Below are 19,230 nucleotides of genomic sequence, written 5' to 3'. Positions count from 1 at the left end.
TTCCAAAGGTGGGGTGATCCTTGCAAATGCAGAACCTATAGTAAGAAGGGGAATCATCTGCACTCCAAAAACAAAAGCAGAAACACTTTAAGGTTTAAGGATGGGCCTAAAGTCGTAAAGTGATTGTAAGGTATCAGCTTCATACACAGGCTTTAGATTTGATCCCTAGAACCACGAGTTTAAATGTTTTTTGTGTGAATACTGGGTGTAGAGATATCAGATCCAGGACTCAATATATCAAAATATTCACTTTGAGAGCTGGAGAGAGATTTCAGTGCTTAAGAGCACTTGTTGCTCTTGCAGAGGACCTAGGTTCAGCTCCAAGCACCCATATGATGGCTTATGACTGTTAACTCCAGTTCCGGGGCATCTGGTGCCCTCTTCTGGCTGCTGTGGGCACTGCATGCACATGATGTATAGACATCATGCAGGCAAAACACTCCTAGACATAATAAAAAATAATGATTTTTTTTTTTACTCCTGGGCCCCGGGTTCAATCCTTGACCTTATACTTTTTAAATTATGTTATTGTTAGTATAATTATAATAAAAGTACGTTTTTCCCATGGCAGTTCAGTCTCTGACCTGATGGACTAGGGAGGCTGCAGAAGGTCTGTCCTGAGATCCTTATGCTATGATCAACAGACATCCACTTTGGAGGTCTGAGGTGAACCCAGCTCTCCTTAAGAGGCTAACTGGACCTTCTCTCCTCTGCCTCTGTCCTTCCAGCGTAGAAGAGGACAGATATGGAGTAGGGCTGGAGAGAGTAAAAGAACAACTCTGTTTCCCTCTTCTCCAACAACAGACATGATTGAGATTAATTCCCCAAATCCCTGTGTAATCCCGGACACCCAGCCAAAGACGTCTCCTTTGACATGGTATCTGGCTGCATAAGAACACTGCAGAGAGCACACGACTCGTGCTGGAGGGACTCCAGGGACTGGGGCTGCTGTGACACGCTGAGATGTTGGAAGAGGACAAGGGCATCCCAACGGGACAAGGAGAGTCCGGGAGAGAGCAAACGTGGTGCTGGGCTTTCCCTACACGCTGGCTGGGCAGGCGTGGGAAGGAGACTCGGGGACACAGAGAGCCTTCCGGTCACAGGTCTCTCTGCCCACGTGGCCGAGTCTAGGACTGGATGGAGAGACCGGCTGTTTGTTTTCCCTCCACTTTGTACATCACTGGCAAATCTGGTTGCACACTTCAGCTCAGCTTAGTCTTTAGTTTAGAGATTTAGGGTTTACTTTAAAAAATACACAAGCGGGGCAGTGGTGGCGCACGCCTGTAATCCCAGTGCTTGGGAAGCAGAGGCAGGCAGATTTCTGAGTTTGAGGTCAGCCTGGTCTACAGAGTGAATTCCAGGACAGCCAGAGCTACACAGAGAAACCCTGTCTTAAAACAAAACAAAACAACAACAGCAACAAAACCATACACTTAACTTTTTTATAAGATTTATTTATTTTTTTATTTTATGTATATGAGTATACTGTTGCTATCTTTAGACACTCCAGAAGAGGACATCAGATCCCATTACAGATGGTTGTGAGCCACCATGTGGTTGCTGGGAATTGAACTCAGGACCTCTGGAATAGGAGTCCATGCTCTTAATCACTGAGTCATCTCTCTAGCACATAACTTATTTTTTTAATCATTTTACTTTATATGTATAGGTGACTGCATGCATGCAGATGTACCATTTAAGTGCCTAGTGCCTGTGGAGACCAGAAGAGGGCATCAGATCCCAGGGAGCTAGAGTTACAGGTGGCTGTACGCTGTCAGGTGGGTGCTGGGAACTGAACTCAGGTCCTCTGCAAGAGCAGCCAGTGCTCTAACCACTGAGCCATCTCTCCAATCTCAGATGATTTTTTTTAAATTTAAGTTATTTGTTTATTTATTTATCATTTATTTAAAATGATCGTATGTGTACGGGTGTTTTCTTTGACTGTATATCTGTGTACCATGTATGTGCCTGATACTCCCAGAGGCCAGAAGAGTGTGTTGGATCCCCAGGGAGTGGAGTTACAGATGGCTGTGAGCCAAACCCAGGCCCTCTGGAGGAACAGCCAGTGCTGTTAACCATTGAGCTCCATACCAGATTTGTTTTTTGTTTTTTTAAAATATTTATTTATTCATTATATGTAAGTACACTATAGCTGTCTTCAAACACTCCAGAAAAAGGAGTCAGATCTCATTTCGGATAGATGGTTGTGAGCCACCAAGTGGTTGCTGGGATTTGAACTCAGGACCTTCGGAAGAGCAGTCAGTGCTCTTAACCTCTGAGCCATCTCGCCAGCCCCAGATTTGTTTCTGAAATAACACATTTTACTGGACTTTGCGTTACACCCATATAGACCTAGCACTTGGGGACTGAGGCAGGAGGATTACAAGTTTAAAACAAGCCTAGTCATGTGGTGAGACTCTTTCTCTCCCTCTCCCACTCTCCCCCTTCCCCTCTACCTTTCCCCCTCCCCTTTTCCCCCTCTCCCCTCCCTACACACACACACACACACACACACACACACACACACTAGCGGGAAGGAGAGAGGATTTGCAGTCCCGTGGTGCTTGTAGCCTGTCACTGTCAGACAGTGGCTCGGCAGAGCTACATGGCCACCATCTGCAGCTGAGCAGAGTCTGTGACTCACACCTCCATCTGCCAAGCACAAGGCCAGGTCCCCACTGACCGGCACAAGATTTGTCCACATTTCTTTTTATGCAGGATTTTTTCCCCTCCTTTTTACAGTACTGAGAATTATGAAACAACGAAGAACAGAAAGGACAACATCGACTTTCATGACCGTCACCTGGCCGCCTCCCCCAACTACCACACAAGTAGACTTTATCCACGGCTTTCTCCAGTTCTATAAACAATCCAACCTCCTGCGGGCTCATACTTGTAGAGTGAAGTGGGGTTTGGCTCCCAGCCCGGCTCCTTGGCCTCCGGGCCTTGCTTGCCGCTTCTGCTGTCCCACAAAGCCTGGCTTAAGTAGCTGGTGAGCCAGCCTGGCCAAGGGCTCTGCGCGCACGCTCGGGCTCACCTGCTGCCACTTCACACCAAACCTTCCCACTTACCCGCCCCGCCCCCGAATTATTGCTTTTCGCTACAGTCCCACAAGCATCCAGTCTGACCTCTGCTGGGCTGTCCGCCCTCATCCAAACTCACATCGGGGTCTAATGCCTCGCTCGGTGCAGCAGTGTTAGGGGACGGAGCACCATCAGAGATGCTGCGGTCAGAGGTGCAGACCTCAAAAATTAAACTGGATTAGCTATTAGTCTAGCTTGGCCTGTCTGTTGCTGCGAAAGGGGAAGACAAACAAACACCAACAAAACCAGAAACAGAAACTAAAAGCAACTTAGGAAGGAAAGGACTGATATCATCTTACAACTCCAAGATCACGGTCCAACCTCAGGCAAAGCTGGAACCCGGAAACAGGAATTGAAGCAAAAACCACTGAGACACACAGCCTACTGGTCACTCAGTTACTCTTCCTCTGTAGCCCAGGCCCAAGGCCTAGAGATAGCACCGCCCGCAGTGGAATGCGTAAGGATAGCACCGCAGCAGTGGAAATGGTCCTTTCTATATCAATCAGCAACCAAAAAAAAATACATCACATATGTGTCTTAGACCAGTCGGATGGGGGCGCTCCCTAGTTGAGATTCTCCCGTCCAAGAGTGTGTCGCGGTGACCTATATTAGCTTGCAGAGCTACTGCCAAAGCTTTGCCATTTCTGTCTTCGCGGGCGGCTGGCTTGCCCATCGGCTTTCCCCACCATGGATGGAACGGCACAAGGGTCTCATCAACAGTCAACACGATCAACAAGCTATCTTCGGACATCCCGGCACACATCTTCTTTGGCTCAGCTGGTTGGTTGGCTGTCCTTTTGGGGTTTGGGGTTCATGAGTTTGTTTAGTTTTGCTTTTTGTTTTTGTTTTTGTTTTTCTTTCTTCAGGCAGGCTCTCCATGTGTAGCCCAGGCTGGCCCTGTACTTATATTCCTCTCATCTCAGCTTCCCCAGGGCAGGGGTTATAGGCATGCATCACCACGTCCAATTTGAACTCCCTTTATTTGCAAATCATCCACCAAGAGAAACAGAGCAGACACAGCAGCTCCAGAGGTAATGTTAAAACAATGTTCAGGAGAATGAGAGCAATTGTAAAAGTAACTTCTATTCTCCAGGTGTAATTGTCGCCTCCGTCTGCTAACCTAGCCCTGGTCCTGTAAGCTTCTAGACAATCTTATCTAGGCCTAGAAGATTTGTCAGCCTCCGGGACTTACTGATGAATCCGCTTACCTTTTCTGGTTCTTTTGATCTCCGTGGCTGGTTCAACTCATCTCTGCTGGCTCAAACTCCTCACCAAGCTGACTGATTCAAAGTGGCTTCTTCAGCTTCTGACTGAACTGCTCTGCTTGGCCTCATGCTAACTTTGGCAATCTTTTCTTTTTTCTTTTTTTCTTTCTTTTTTTTTTTTTTTTTTTTTTGGATTTGCTTTTTTCAAGACAGGGTTTCTCTGTATAGTCCTGGCTGTCCTGGAACTCACTCTGTAGACCAGGCTGGCCTCGAACTCAGAAATCCGCCTGCCTCTGCCTCCCAGAGTGCTGGGATTAAAGGCGTGCGCCACCACCGCCCGGCTTGGCGATCTTTTCTAATCTTCTGGTTCCTTCTCATTCTCTTGCTCCTTCTGTCTTTCCCTGTGTCTAGCTCGTCCTCTCTTCGATCTGTCTCTGTGACACTGCCTCCTCCTCCCTCTCTGGACTGCCCCACTCTCCCTCTCTCCTCTACTGCACTGCTCTCCGTGCACTGTACTTTCTTCCTGTACTGTCTGTCTCTCCCTTAAGTAGCTTCCCTTTCCTCTCTCTTCTCCTGAGAGCTGGGCGTATCCTATTCTGTCAAATCTTTCTCTGATTCGTCACTTTGTCTGCCACTCTGTCTCTTTCCAAACAAGGGCTCTTCCTACTACAAACTAACTTGTCCTTCATTGTTTGGGATTAAAGATGGGTACTAAGCGGCTGGAGAGACGGCTCAGCGGTTAAGAGCACTGATTGCTCTTCTGAAGGTCCCAAGTTCAATTCCCAGCAACCACATGGTTATGGGTTTACCCTTTACCTCGTGGTTACCTCACAACCACCTGTAATGGGATCCGATGCCCTCTTCTGGTGTATCTAAAAGCAGCTACAGTGTACTCATAAATATAATAAATAAATCTTTAAAAAAAAAAGATGAGTACTAAGGGCATGTCTGCATTCCAGTCAGAGGGATTAAAGGTGTGTCCCAAGGGCTGAGCCACACCCTAACTAAAAACAGGTCCAAATATCCTGTCACAAGCCATTAATTGGGCTAGCTGCATAGCTTGATGGTAGAGCTTTTTGTCTAGCACGTGCAAGGCCTCAGGTTTTGCCGACAGTACCACAACACATAGGTGGATTCTTTTAACAGAAAACATAGGCTGAGGGTTTAACTCGTGGGAAGGATGCCTGTAGTGAACCAGCTGACCTCAGGTGGTAGGGGAACAGACAGGGGCTTGCTCTCCACCGAACGTGTGCAGTGCAGATGTAATGAAGAAAAACATATTTTAAAATGTGAATATTTCCTCTCGTTCCTGTGCACACCTGTGCCACTGCCCCTGCCCAGCTCTGGGAAGAAATTTTGAATTTCAGAGGTGCCCAAGAACGCTAGGCACAGCTAAGAGCTAGCCTGCCACACACTTTGGAAGCAGGCAAAAAATTTGCAATTGGGAATTCAGGACCCACGGTGGTCTCCTGGCCCCCACGGTGCTTAGCAGTAAAGCTTGTATCCCCCCCTAGTGAATATGTTGACTCTGGAAAACTGATCAAAAAAAGAGCAGAAAGCCAACCGTCACAAGTCCCTCAGAGCCACACCTAGGTGGCTGCAGAATGGTCCACGGGGATTAGTTCATCATCTGAGAGTCAGCGGCCATCATCAGGAGTCTGAGGGAAGTCTCTTAGCAAAGACAAATCACACTTGCCTACAGGCAAGCAAGAGTAGACCAAAGGTTAGCAAAGCCACAAAAATATTTACCTTTCTCACGGAGGGAGCTCCGAACGCTCCCACAGGATCCGCTCAGAACAAAGCCAGACTCTCTGGTAGTCTGGCCTGGCCTGGAACTCACCAAGTAGCTGAGGATATCCTCAAACTCCTTGCTGTCCCTCCTCTACCTCCTGAGGACTAGAATCATGGTTGTGTGCACCACACCCAGCTTAACACAGACCAAGGAACAAAACACGAGCCCCAGGAACAAGGCACACAGCACAAAAGACCAGGAGGAACGGGAGCTCCGAGGGAATGAAACCGGCCCAGTGAGAACCGCAGCACAAGGAGGCGTCCCCACAGTCCCCACAGAGAGAACGGCCCTGGAGAGCAGGGAGCAGCACGCTGGTGCTATTGGAAAGCGCTTGGAGATTAATTCCTAATTAAAACTTCACAATTCAAAAGACAAGGCAAATGGAGCGAACTGGTCACACACCTGTAAAAGATAGATGTTCCGTCACTTCTCCACCTTTTGGTTAAGATCAAGTGAAGATAGATGCTCCAGCACACAGAGGCAGGAGGATTGCCACAAGTTCAAGGTCAGCCTGGTCTAAACAACAAGTTCCAGGAGTTTGTATGATATGTATGTGTATATGTATGTATGTATGTATGTTTTATGTGTATATGTGTGTAATGTTTGTTTATATGTGTGTATATGTGTGTGTATGTGTGTGTGTGTAAATGCAATCCCAGTTTGATGCAGATAATACTTACCTAGACAAAATATAAAGATGACCAGCGACTTCATCAAATGCGAATAACATAGTTCATGATAATCTAAAATGCAGTTTTATTTTTTATTTTAGTATCTTAGAAATCAAAATACACTGTGCCTTTCGTTAGTCTAGATCCTAGCAAAGTGACAATATTTACCATCCTAGTTTCAACGGGTGCACTTTTATTCTGTTGTAATCATTCATGAAATATTGTTAAAGATATGGAGAGATGACGCATGGGTAAAGGGAACTTGGCTGCTTCTGCCCTGGACCCAGGTTCAGTTCCCAGCATCCACAGGCAGCTCGCAATCATCTCTAGCTCCTAGTTCCCCGGGGGAGATCTGGCGCCCTCTTCTGGCCTCCACAGGTAATGCATGCATATGGTGCACTTGGATGTAGGTAAAGCATTCATACACATGAAGTAAATATCTTTTTTAATTAAGCTAGATCTCATGATGGTGAGCGGGTACGACGGGAGGAAATACAGGATGTTTGAGGGGGAAGAAGGCCTGAGGAGAAGGAAAGTTTTTCCTCGACGGCCATAGCAACGTCCAGGAGTCTCTAAATTAAGATATAAAGACACAACTTTTAAAATGTATTGTTTACGAACGAGCGCTCCAAACACCGGCAGTACAACTAAACTCAGAGTTGGAAATAAGAGTGGGCCAGGGAGGCCACAACTTTGTGATTTTTCTAGAAATATTTAGCATGTGGACCTTTAAACTACCTCTGTGTGTTTGGAATAAAACAGAAACGGTGAAACGAAACTCTTCTGCTCACGGCCGCCCAGAACGGTAATTTTCAGGCTGAGGAAATCAAAGGGGGCTTCTCCACCGGGATGACGCCTGACAGGTCCCTCTGCCCTCCCTGGAGGTCGTGAGAAGCCAGGCTTCCAGGGCCAATGCCTCAGTCTCTGTCTTGGCACCAGGGGCAGCCTGACTTCTGCCTCTCAGCCGACATACAGTTATGCACTTGGGGGAAAGTCGAAACCGCAGCGTGCAGATAGATGCTCCAGTGCTTCAGCCCTGGAGAGAGGGAGGAAGCCGGCGGTTGGTCCAGCAGGTGGGAGCCTCCTCCGCAGTCACCTGTCAGCGCCCCGGCCATGCTGGACGCTCAGCCTTCTGGGTTCCAGAGGATGAGGCCGGCACTCCCCACACAGAGAGGCACCTCCTCAGGCCACGGAGAGAGTTGCACCCACGTCTGGGAACCGCGTGACAAAGAAGGGTCCTCTGCACAGTCTGGCGCCGCCGCGGGATGCTGGACTCATGCATCTGCAAAGGTTCCCGCTGTCCCACTTGGTGACTCACTAACCCCAGGTTCCCGCAGCCAGCTCCACGTGAGGACCAGTTGTGCGCGGGGGGGGGGGGGGGGGAGACAGCCTTTTATGGATGTTGCAGGGGCTGGGGGGGGGGGGTCCTGCTCCAAGGAGCCTGACGTGAGCGCCAGTGTCCCACATCTTCCCGGTGCCCCGCTCAAGGTCCAGCCTGTGGCTCAGCAGGGGGCGCGTGAAGCGGGGTGGGGGGGGCGTGGGGGGGGGAAGGCGCGGGGGGGGGGGGCTCCTCCCTGCAGGAGATCTGGGATTGGGCAGGCCTGCAGTTAAGTATTTTAAACAGCCCTCTGGGCAACCAAAGCTGACTTCCTGTGGAAGGCGCCCTCTCCCATTAGTAGATCTGCCAGTTTCTAGCACTGAAGCCTTCTACTTCCCTAGATTGCTTACCTTGGTGAGGTTGCGTGCAAACAGCAGCAGCAGCAGTCTACCTGTGGACCATAAAGTCGTTAGGCTTCCGGTCGGTGGGTCGGTCAACTCCAGGCCTGAGTTAAAACTTGCTAACCTGGCTTGCTACAGGTGAGTTCCCAGTCAGTAGTCAGAGGGCCTCCAGACTCAGCCTTCCTGCGTCCCGGCTTCCCTCTGAGCTCCTGCCTTTGAAGGAGCTAGATCTTTAAGGTATGGGGCGCAACCCTGGGGCTATTTCAGGCTCTTCCCTCAGCAAGGAAGAGGGGACTGAGTCCCCATTGTGGGGTGTTTAGCGGCTCCCTCACCCTTCAGAGGAGACAGTCCCTCTATCCACCCTCTCTATTTGTAAGGGTGCAGAAGGCCCGTGGAAAGCCTTCTATTCACAAGCCAAGGTCATGTCCGTACTTAAATGAGAAAAAAAAAATGGTCCCTGGCTGTCTGCTGGGTTATGGTGTGTAGTTAATTTAATCTAGTTTGTAAAATGCCTAGGAAAGTACACAATAGTCAGGCGATTGCAAGGGATTTCCTTTGATCTCATTGAGGCTAGCTATCTAGGCAGCATTGGATAGCAGGCAACCAAGTCACCTCACCCCTTCCCAACCCACCCACCACACCCCATTCCCCACCCATCACACACACACACACACACACATACATACACACACACACACACAGAGAGAGAGAGAGAGAGAGAGAGAGAGAGAGAGAGAGAATGCAGGAGGTGCTCTGTAGAGGGGAAACCCATTACTGGTGTGGTGGCGGGACAGCTGGAGTCTTCTGTAGAGGCCGAGGCCCCCTGAGGAACCTTGGGTCCAAGGGTTCTAGGTCAGACTGGGCAGCAGAGTTGTGGTTGGCAGAAGAAATAGGGGAAGGGGAGAGAGGAAAGAAGAAAAGTATATGGCATATGTTCTGGATTCCAACCCCAACACCACAATTTTTTAAAAGTAAACAGGAGCTAGAGATGGCTCAGGGTAAGAGCACTGCCCCCCCCTTCCTCCAGAGGACCCCAGTTCCATTCCCAGTACCCACATAGGCTCACAACCCTCTGTAGCTCTAATTCCAAAAGATGATTCTATTCTGACGTTGACAGATACTGCACATGCATACATCCACGCAGGCAAAACACCCAGGCACATAAAAACAATGTTGTTGTTGTTTTTCAAGACAGGGTTTCTCTGTTGTAGTCCTGGCTGTCCTGGAACTCACTCTGTAGACCAGGCTGGCCTCGAACTCAGAGATCTTCCTGCCTCTGTCACCTGAGTGCTAGGATTAAAAGCATGAGCCACTACCATCAAGCTCAGTAAGAAGGAATTTCACTGAAACTACTCAAAATGAGGGCCCAACTTGTTAGGATTCTGTCTAAGCTCCGCCCCTCAGTTACCTGGCAACAGTCAGGTAGGCCTGGCCCACTATAAGAGGCCCTATAAGAGCCCTAGAAGGGGCTGCTGGCCCCTCCTCTCTCTCATCACTCCAACATAAAGGACTATCCCACGGTACGTCTGGACTATCGCAGACCTAAGGAGGTGGTCAGGAAGGGTATGTGGGAGCTCCTCGCATCCTCTGTCACTCAACCTGTCCACATCTATAACTCCACATACAGAAAAGTGCCACTGGGCAGACGTGGCCGCCCAGGCACTGACGCATGTCACCACTGAAAGCCATGTCGTCATCAGCGGCAGTATCCTGTCTACTGTGGCCCTCGCTACCATAGGCGAGTGACCACTAATACTCCCAGGGACACAAAGTTCTCTCCCTTACAAGTCGGCTTACCTTGTTGCTTAGAAGTCTGTAGCTTAGACAGATTGCGGAGGCAACGGTTTTCACTTCCAACTTATTTATATTTACTTTCTATGTGAGTGTGTGCCTGTATGTATGTATGTGTACTATATGTGTGCTTGGTGTCTGCGGAGGCCACAGGTGAGTGTCCAGTCCCCTGTAACTGCAGCTACAGGTGGTAGTGAGCTGCGGGGGTAGGTGCTAGAAACTGAACCTGGGTCTTCTGCAAGAGCAGCCAGTGTTCTCAACCACGGAGCCCCATAAGTTCAGGCTAGCCTTGAACTCATGACCCTCCCGCCTCCGTGTCTGTGGCATATCTTACTGTTGTGTACCACCTCAGCTTGTTGATAGTCTATTTCTTAGCTTTAGTTTTTCCTTTTACACATCTGGAATACAGACTGTTCTTGCTTCTGTGAGACAGGCCTTGCAGTATCTAAGGACAGCCATGCTAAACTAATCCAGTCCTCTCTTCTTTTGTATTAATCTTAGTTCTTTCAGCCATGTCTTAAATGGAAACTGCATTAGCGTGTTTTGGACATGTTTCTCCTCACGTAGAGCGCATCCTCTGAAGCAAGCTATACCCTGGGAAAGGAAGGAGGAACTAGTTCCCTGCTGGGAATTTCTTACCTTGGGATAACAACATCATTTTCCTTCCTGGGGATACTATTGGAGAATAAGCCTTTATCCCATTGATAAAGCCTCGTTCTCCCTGACTAGTCATTAACCAAAAGATAGCAATGCATACCTGTAACTCCAGCCGCAGGGGATGCCACACCCTCCTCTGGCTCCCCAGGACCCACATGAATGGCATAGCCACTGGGTCCTGGTCATCCTGGTTTCTCAGGAGGAAACAGGTAACGAAGAACATTGGAATGAAGAGATTCTTTCTCCCAACTTGTGGCAGAAGATCATCTCTTCTGGCTCTTCAGCCTCTAAGAACCGGTCCATCCTTTTCTAGAAAATTCCTTTCTGATTAAATTATAGTCCATTTCAGTTGACTACAAAGAAAGAACTCACTATGGGCCAGAGAATGCTATCAATCTAGCATATATTCTGCTCAAGAGCACAAGTCCCCAGTTCCAACCATGTTGGAAGCCGTTGGAGAGCCCAAGTCTCTTTTCTTTATTCCTATCCGTTTCTTGTCTTAATTAGAGCTTCACTGCTGAGAACAGACACCATGACCATGGCAACTCTTGTAAGGACAACATTTAGTTGGGGCTGCCTTACAGGTTCAGAGGTTCATCCCATTATCATCAAGGCAGGAACATGGCAGCATCCAGGCAGGCATGGTGCAGGAGGAGCTGAGAGTTCTACATCTTCATCTGAAGGCTGCTAGCAGAATACTGCCTTCCAGGCAGCTAGGATGAAGGTCTTAAGCCCATACTTGCATGACACACCTACTCCAAAAGGGCCACACTTTCTAATAGTGCCACTCCCTGCACAAAGTATATGCAAACCACGACACTTGTTGACACCTAATCTGACTAACTCGCCACCAAGGTTTCATCCATTTCCCATAGGAACTGCTAAAGGGCTGGAGAAATGGTCCAGAAGTGGAGAGAGCTTGCTCTTCTAAAGGACCTGAGTTTGGTTCCCAGCATGCACATTGGATGACCTGAACCTACCTGTAACTCCAACCCCAGGGGATCCCACACCCTTCTCTGCCCCCACCCTCCCCAAGGACCAGATGAATGGTATAGCCATGAAGAGACCTCGGGGTGATGATAAATCTTTAAAGAAAACAAAGACCAAACACTATTGTGGTAGGTATGGTGACATAGTTCTATAACCTTAGCCCCAGGAAGCTGAGGCAGAGTGATTACTGTGAGTTTAGGCCATCCTGGGCTATGTGGTCTATCTCAAAACAGAATGTTAAGCAGCTAATCACAGCCTTCAAAGCAAAAACCTCCCCATTCACAAGGTTACCTAAGCCCAAAGCCAAGAGGTAGAAAATAGACCCCATCCCCTCAGGAGTCATGGCCCACAAGAGCCTGGGGACAAGCTACTTTTTCAGATGTACCTAAAGGCCTGGGAGAAAAGGGGTGTGGGGGGGGTGAGGAGAATAAGTGGGCACCAGAGGGAAAGCCATACTGCAGATGGCCCAGCCTCGGACGCCACATGCTTACAGGCTACAAAACAAGAAGGGGGGCTACCGAGTGTTGAGGTGCAGAAAAGACTGGATGGAAGAGCTGGAGCAGGCATCACGTAGCATCTCAGGACTGGGGTCAGCTGCCTGCTCCTCCGACGCCTCGCTTCTGAGGTAACAAGAAAGTCACTTCTCAGGCTGGAGAGATGGCTCGCTGGTTAGGAGCACCGGCTGCTCTTCCAGAGGTCCTGAGTTCAATTCCCAGCAACCACATGGTGGCTCACAACCATCTGTAGTGGGATCTGATGCCCTCTTCTGGTGTGTCTGAAAACAGCTACAGTGAACTCATAACATAAATAATATTTTAAAAAAAGAAAGAGCCGGGCAGTGGTGGCGCATGCCTTTAATCCTAGCACGTGGGAGGCAGAGACAGGTGGATTTCTGAGTTCGAGGCTAGCCTGGTCTACAGAGTGAGTTCCAGGACATCCAGGGCTACACAGAGAAACCTTGTCTCGGAAAAAAAAAGAAAGAAAGAAAGAAAGAAAGAAAGAAAGAAAGAAAGAAAGAAAGAAAGAAAGAAAGAAAGAAAGAAAGAAAGAAAGAAAGAAAGAAAGAAAGAAAGAAAGAAAGAAAGAGAAAAGAAAAGAAAAGAAAAGAAAAGAAAAGAAAAGAAAAGAAAAGAAACAAAGAAAGAAAAGAAAGAAAGTCAGTCACCTCTATCTTCTAAATGTTTTGTCCTACTACCCTCCCGAACCCGGCTCTGTCAGTCAACTCTGGTGAGGACAGCTCTTAGGGAAGGGAACTTACAACAGAGGAAATCTGGCAGGAAAAAAAAAAAAAAAAGACAAGGATAATGGAACCAAACGAGGACAAATATAGATGCTGCTTTAAGTTTTTTTTTCTCACCCTGATTGGCTAGTGTAAAACCCTCATTTACAACCTTGACAGAGCCCCGACTAATTTCTGTCGTTGAAACAGCTTTTTATAGTCTCGGCATGGAGATGTAGAATACATTTCCTCTTCTTTCCCAACATATCACATTTCTTGGCAGAGATACGTAGCAGAAAGCACCAGAAGTTTTTATAATGAGAACAAAAAAAAAGATTCCAGCCACCAGCCTTCTCCTGTACATTACTTCTTCCTGTTAGCTAACCTCCCCCTCCCCCGCTTTAACTTATCCCGGTGACTCACACGTTAAACTCTGATGCCAGCATCCTCCGGTCGTATTATAGGATCCTGTCGCCACAGGACCAGGATGGGGCTCACGACCTTAAAGGTTTCTAAGTAGTAAAATTGGCTGCTGTCCCTTCCCGCTCGAATTCCAGGGAAAAGCTCCAGGCTGGCCTTCCTGCTCTTCCATCTTGATTTAATTTATCTTTTCTCTAAGATTTACCTCTTGGAAACCATGTGTGTGTGTGTGTGTGTGCGCGCGCGCACGCGTGCGCAAATATTCAACTATTATAAGGGGAAAAAACTCGGTTTATAATCTCCTTTAGGGGTTAAAAGAAATCAAATTCAAATCCAAAATGCCACAAGCTACGACGCGCCAGCCACACGAAGGGTCTTTTCTCAGGAGCTGGGAGGCCTCTGCAGCTGCCAGCTGCGTCATCCTGTTGTCTCTCTGCCCTGAATCCTCCTTCCCAACCTAACTCTGCTCAGTGACTAACTCCATCAGGAATATGACCCAGTTTGCTTGGCAGGATGTGTGTGTGTGTGTGTGTGTGTATGTGTGTGTGTGTGTTTTAACTCACTGCTCTCTCTGGTCACGATTCTCTCCCAGGCATTTAGCAACTCCCTCTTGGCACCCGTCTGGTGTCTGGTGCAGAGCCGGATTGATAACTCTCTCCCCAGCTGTTCCCTCCCGGCCGGCCCTCCTCTTTCTGGTAAATCCATATTCCATTTGCTTTTCTGCCGCAGCCTGTTCTCTCTAGGGTCTCCTTAAAATAGATAAACACTGCTCTCCGAGGGAAGTCTCGAGGCAAAGCCCACAGCACATAGCAGCCCTGTAATCTACTCCAGAAGGCGGTCGGATAAAAAGGGTGGCAAAGGAGCCACCCACCCGCGCAGGCTTTTCCCATTTACCAAGCACTTTTGACCCACATGGTCTTATTTAATATTCACAATAAGCCATAATGCAGGTATAAGGGCTATTTCCACCTTATAAAAAGACCCCTAAAGAAAGAATTCAGGCCAGGACTGGGGCCTGTTCTTTTGAAAACAGCTATGTAAATTGTATTTACATTTGACACACAGGGCCAAGAAGGCAGCTCCGGGGCAGAGTGCTTTTCTAGCACACACATGAGACCCTGGATCCAATCCCCAGCACTTTGAGGGGGGGGGGGGGAATAGACATAAGGTTCTTTGGCATTCATTTTGATGGACTCTGGCAAAGGGCTTCTCCCATCTAAATGCATGGGACCAGAATGTTTTGAGTTTAAGAATTTCCCCAGTTTGGGACCATTTCCTTGGACACGATGATCTCATCTTGGGAATAGCACCCAAGTCCAAATGCCACATCTGTTTATGTTTCCTATACATAGCCTGAAATAAGTTTGCACATTATGTCCAGCGTGCCTGAGTATTGCCTGTGCCCTGCCCCAAGTCATCCGGCTTGGAACTTTCCGCTTGTGGCTGCTCACACACACTCAAAAGGTTTCACTATTTCCAGTTTTGTTCTTTTTCTTGTGCCCCATGCTATGTCTCTGCAATTAACAAAATAGGTACCACAGGTCCTGTTGGGTCCCCCAAGGAAGACATTTTCCCATTTAAACAAAAGCCCCTATTCCTTCAGGGGCTTGCAGGAAGTCCCTACTTGCTAGAAGGGATATCACACTCCTTATCCCGGGCAAGAGGAATTTGTGGCCCTTCCTTAACATATGACTCAGAGCCAGGCAGTGGTGGCGCATGCCTTTAATCTCAGCACTTGGGAGGCAGAGGCAGGCAGATTTCTGAGTTCAAGGGTCAGCCTGGTCTACAGAGTGAGTTCAAGGACAGCCAGGGCTATGCAGAGAAACCCTGTCTCAAAAAACCAAAGCCAAAACCAAAACATATTGTAAGATCCCAAAAAACCAAGGGTGCCCCGCACCCCACACCCCGGAAGGCGACACCCAAATCACTCAGAGAAACAGTCCGGATGCAATAGCATGAGGATTTCTTTATTCCAGAATTCTGGGTTCCACAGCCGTACACCGTGCAGGATTAGAGGACTGTGGACCACAAGTTGAATTGCAACAGCTTTTATAAGTTTACGACAAAACCCGCGAAACACCAATCATTTCTTAGCATGGAGAGCCCGTGAAATGTGAGCCAATCGATTCGTACCACTCCATAGTTTTTAGGCCAATCAGTTTAAATTATCGGAGCCCGCACTCAGTGGGCCAATTATTTTCCTATTTTCTTAAATGTCTATAGCTGCGTGAACTCCTGCATAGGGGTAATGGCGTAAGCAGTTTACAGAAGCAAGATAAGCTTAGCCCATTTCCAGTTACCTTATGGGGCCAGGATCACCTATTCAAGGCCTTTCTGCTAGGTCTAAACAAAGGGCGGGCTCTGGAATGTGACCTTTTACCTAGTTTCTAACAAAGTGAGATAGCATTTTAAACTTCTGACTTCTTGGGGTCATTAGAGTTAGGCTATATTATTTTCTGTCCTTTCAATAGGACTCTGGTGCGTATTGACTAATGCTACCAGCCCCAACTCCAGCTCACAACCCACCCCACCCCGTCCTGTTCCTGACAATCTTTCCCCTTGCTTCTCTTTCCCAGGAGGCGGCCTCTGCAGTTTGGAATAAACGTCCCCCTTTTTCACCCACTGAATGACTATTTTGGTTTCTTTACTGCACCCGTTTTCATTCGGATCCCGCCTGGCAGATCCAGCTAGAGGTGATGGGCTTTGGGAAGCCAGGCCAGAGCCTTTCCGCTGGAAAGGCAGCTAGCTCAGCAGTTTGGGCAGACCTTAGCATCAAAGGAAACCCGCCACTCACAGTCCTCAGAAGCATGTCTGTCTGTGCAGTACGTGAGTCAGCAGGGAAAAAATGGTTATAAGGTTGAGAAAGGAAAGGCAAGAATTCTGCTTTAGAGGGCCCGGAGAGGTGTCTCAACAGTTTAGGGTGGATACTGATATGTTTTGTAAAGCCAAAGGGTATGTTTTGTAGAGTGTGGTATAGTCCCGTGGGAGGGGTACCTCTGGGGGGCCCATGCTGAGACATCCCCTTCCCCCTGAGGTACCAGTCATAAGATGGGTCTAGTATAGAATAGAGTTTATTTGGGAGCGTGGGAATTGGTGTTGAGAAGGGAGCAGAGGCAGAGAAAGAGCGGGGGGGGGGGGGGAGAGAGAAGAGAGAGGAGAGAGAAGGAAAGAGAGGGAAAGAGAGAAGAGAGAGGAAGAGGGAGGGAGAGAGAGAAGAGAGAGGGAGAGAAGAGAAAGAGAAGAGAGAGGGAGAGAGGGAGAGAAGGAGAGAGAGGGAAGGAGAGAGAGGGGGAGAGAGAGGAAGAGAGGGAGAGAGAGGAAGAGAGAGGGAGAGGGAGAGGAGAGAGGGAGAGAGAGGGAGAGGAGAGAGAGGGGGAAGGAGAGAGAGAGGGAGAGAGAGGAAGAGAGGGAGAGAGAGAAGAGGGAGAGAGGGAGAGGAGAGAGGGAGAGAGAGGAAGAGAGGGAGAGAGAGAGAAGAGAGAGGGAGAGAGGGAGAGGAGAGAGGGAGAGAAGGAGAGAGAGAGGGAGGCAGGGAGAGAGAGAAAGAAGAGGGGGAAGGGAATGGAGGGGAAGGCTGCTAGGCAGAACACATGGAGAGAGAGCAGGGAGGGAAGGAGGGGAGAGAGGGAGAAAGGGATCAGAGAGAGAGAAGGGAGTCAGAGAGAGGAAAGGGTCAGAGAGAAGGAAGAGAGGCCAAGTGGTCCTTTTTATAGCAAGCCCGGCCTACCTGGCTGTTGCTAGGCAGCTGCTAGGCAGAGCCCAGAAGGAATACTTCCCATACTGTCCCTGTCCTTGTGGTCGTAGAGAACCAGGGTTCAGTTCTTCCACCCTCACTGTGGCTCACAACCATCTGCAATTCCAGTTTCAGGGGATTGAATGCCCCACCCCCACCCCCGCCTCCGGGAACTGCAGTTCTGCTGTGACATACATACACGGAGTCTGCAAAACCCTCCTAGACACAATACAAAAATAAAAAGTCATCGTTAGGATTTAAATCTAGAATGTCTTCTACAGGCTTATGTTTTCAACCTTTGGTCTCTAGCCTGGGACTTTAATTTCACGGCCTTTATAAAATGGGGCCTGGCTGGAGGACGCACCAGAGACGGGATTTTCAAAGTCACAGGTGGTGCCCTACCCTGCTTTCTTTGCTTCCTGCCTGTCACTGTGGTGGGCCAACAGCCACCACACACTCCCAGCACCACTAACAGAAGAGTTCCCTGTTGCCTTCCCCGACACACACACACATGCACACACACACACACACACACACACACATACACACACACACAGACAGACCAAAATTGCTCTGAGACTCTGAGCCAAACTAAACCTTTACTTCCTCAACTCTTCATTAGCAATTCTGGTCCCAAGTAACTAATACAACCACCAAGCTTTCGCCTCACCCTTTCTAGAACCTTCTGGCTTACTTCTAACTATTAACACGGGATCTACTACTTTTTTTTTTTTTTTTTTTTAGTTTTTTGGATTTGGTTTTTTTCAAGACAGGTTTTGTCTGTGTAGCCCTGGCTATCTTGGAACTCACTCTGTAGACCAGGCTGGCCTTGAACTCAGAAATCCGCCTGCCTCTGCCTCCCAAGTGCTGGAATTACAGGCCGCCATCGCCCAGCTTAGGCTACTACTTTAAAAATAAATAAATAAATAAATGCCCTGAATTTTCCTATCAGAAAATTCACTTTTGTAGACTCATGATACCCCGCTAGACACCCAGATCCAATATGGTTTTGGGATGGAGACCTTCATTTAAGGCTGAAAAATAAAAAAAAATAATAAGAGGAAAAGCCTATCATGCCAGGCGGTGGTGGCGCACACCTTTGATCCCAGCATTTGGGAGGCAGAGGCAGGCAGATTTCTGAATTCGAGGCCGGCTTGGTCTACAGAGTGAGTTCCAGGACAGCCAGGACTACACGGAGAAACCCTGTCTTGGAAAAAAAAAAAAGAAAGAAAAAAAGAAAAGCCTGTCTTGTTGCTGTCCCGGGATGTGTGGGTCATTTCCCATGAAGTCATGATAGCCCTTCTAGAAACTCCCATAAGGGAAAGGCCTGGCTGTGGTGGCACAGGCCTTTAATCCCAGCACTCAGGAAGCAGAGGCAGGTGTATCTTTGAGTCCAAGGCCAGCCTGGTCTACAAATTGATTTCCAGGTCCTCCAGGGAAACACAGGGGGGGAGGGGTGACCAGGACACAATCTTATCTGTGGTTCTATCTGCCCAGCTTTATCTGAACTCTACACTGGATCTTGCAAAATAAAACTGCTTCCTCTTGGATCTTGTTTAGGAACGGCTGGTAAATATTTAACAGCTAATTGTCCAGGAGGGGAAAAGCCCTAGTGTGCAAGATTTTAAAGAATTCCAAGACGTCTTCTTAGATCAGATGTGAGGGTCTGCCTCTGTGACTGTTTCCGGTGCCCTTCCAACTTGAGTGACTTCAATTATCCCCACAGGCAGCCCAGGAGCCAGACCTCTGACCAGGACCAAGGGTGATTTGTGGGTGGTGTGTTCCCTCTCTCCCAGACCCTCTCTGCTCAGTCAACAGTTAGCAAGGATTCCAATCAGAGCTTCCAAGTCCCTGTAACGTGCAACCTTCACCGGAGCCAGACAGAGAATTCCCTGTCTTCAGTGCCGAGTCAGCATTTGGAGCCCTCGGCCTTTCTTGTCTGGTTTCCAT

At 48.5% G+C, this 19,230-nt stretch overlaps 1 long non-coding RNA gene across 2 annotated transcripts in view; it reads right to left on the bottom strand.

Moving 5' to 3' along the window:
• Positions 1 to 6,914: 6,914 nt before the first annotated feature.
• LOC127673382 (uncharacterized) overlaps positions 6,915 to 19,230 on the bottom strand; it is a 36,737-nt gene continuing 24,421 nt past the window's right edge. Inside the window, exons 3-4 of one of the 2 annotated variants that reach the window (XR_007975146.1) lie at positions 8,480 to 8,520; positions 6,915 to 8,033 (exon numbers count right to left, since the gene is read on the bottom strand). This is a non-coding gene — a long non-coding RNA (uncharacterized LOC127673382). The remainder of the gene's footprint in view (positions 8,034 to 8,479; positions 8,521 to 19,230) is intronic. The other variant, XR_007975147.1, reaches the window with a different exon arrangement.

This window comes from Apodemus sylvaticus, chromosome 22 (assembly GCF_947179515.1).
Source record: "Apodemus sylvaticus chromosome 22, mApoSyl1.1, whole genome shotgun sequence".
Taxonomy (NCBI): domain Eukaryota; kingdom Metazoa; phylum Chordata; class Mammalia; order Rodentia; family Muridae; genus Apodemus; species Apodemus sylvaticus.
Note: the sequence above shows the minus strand (reverse complement) of the source record. Positions and strands in the feature narration are given on the sequence as shown.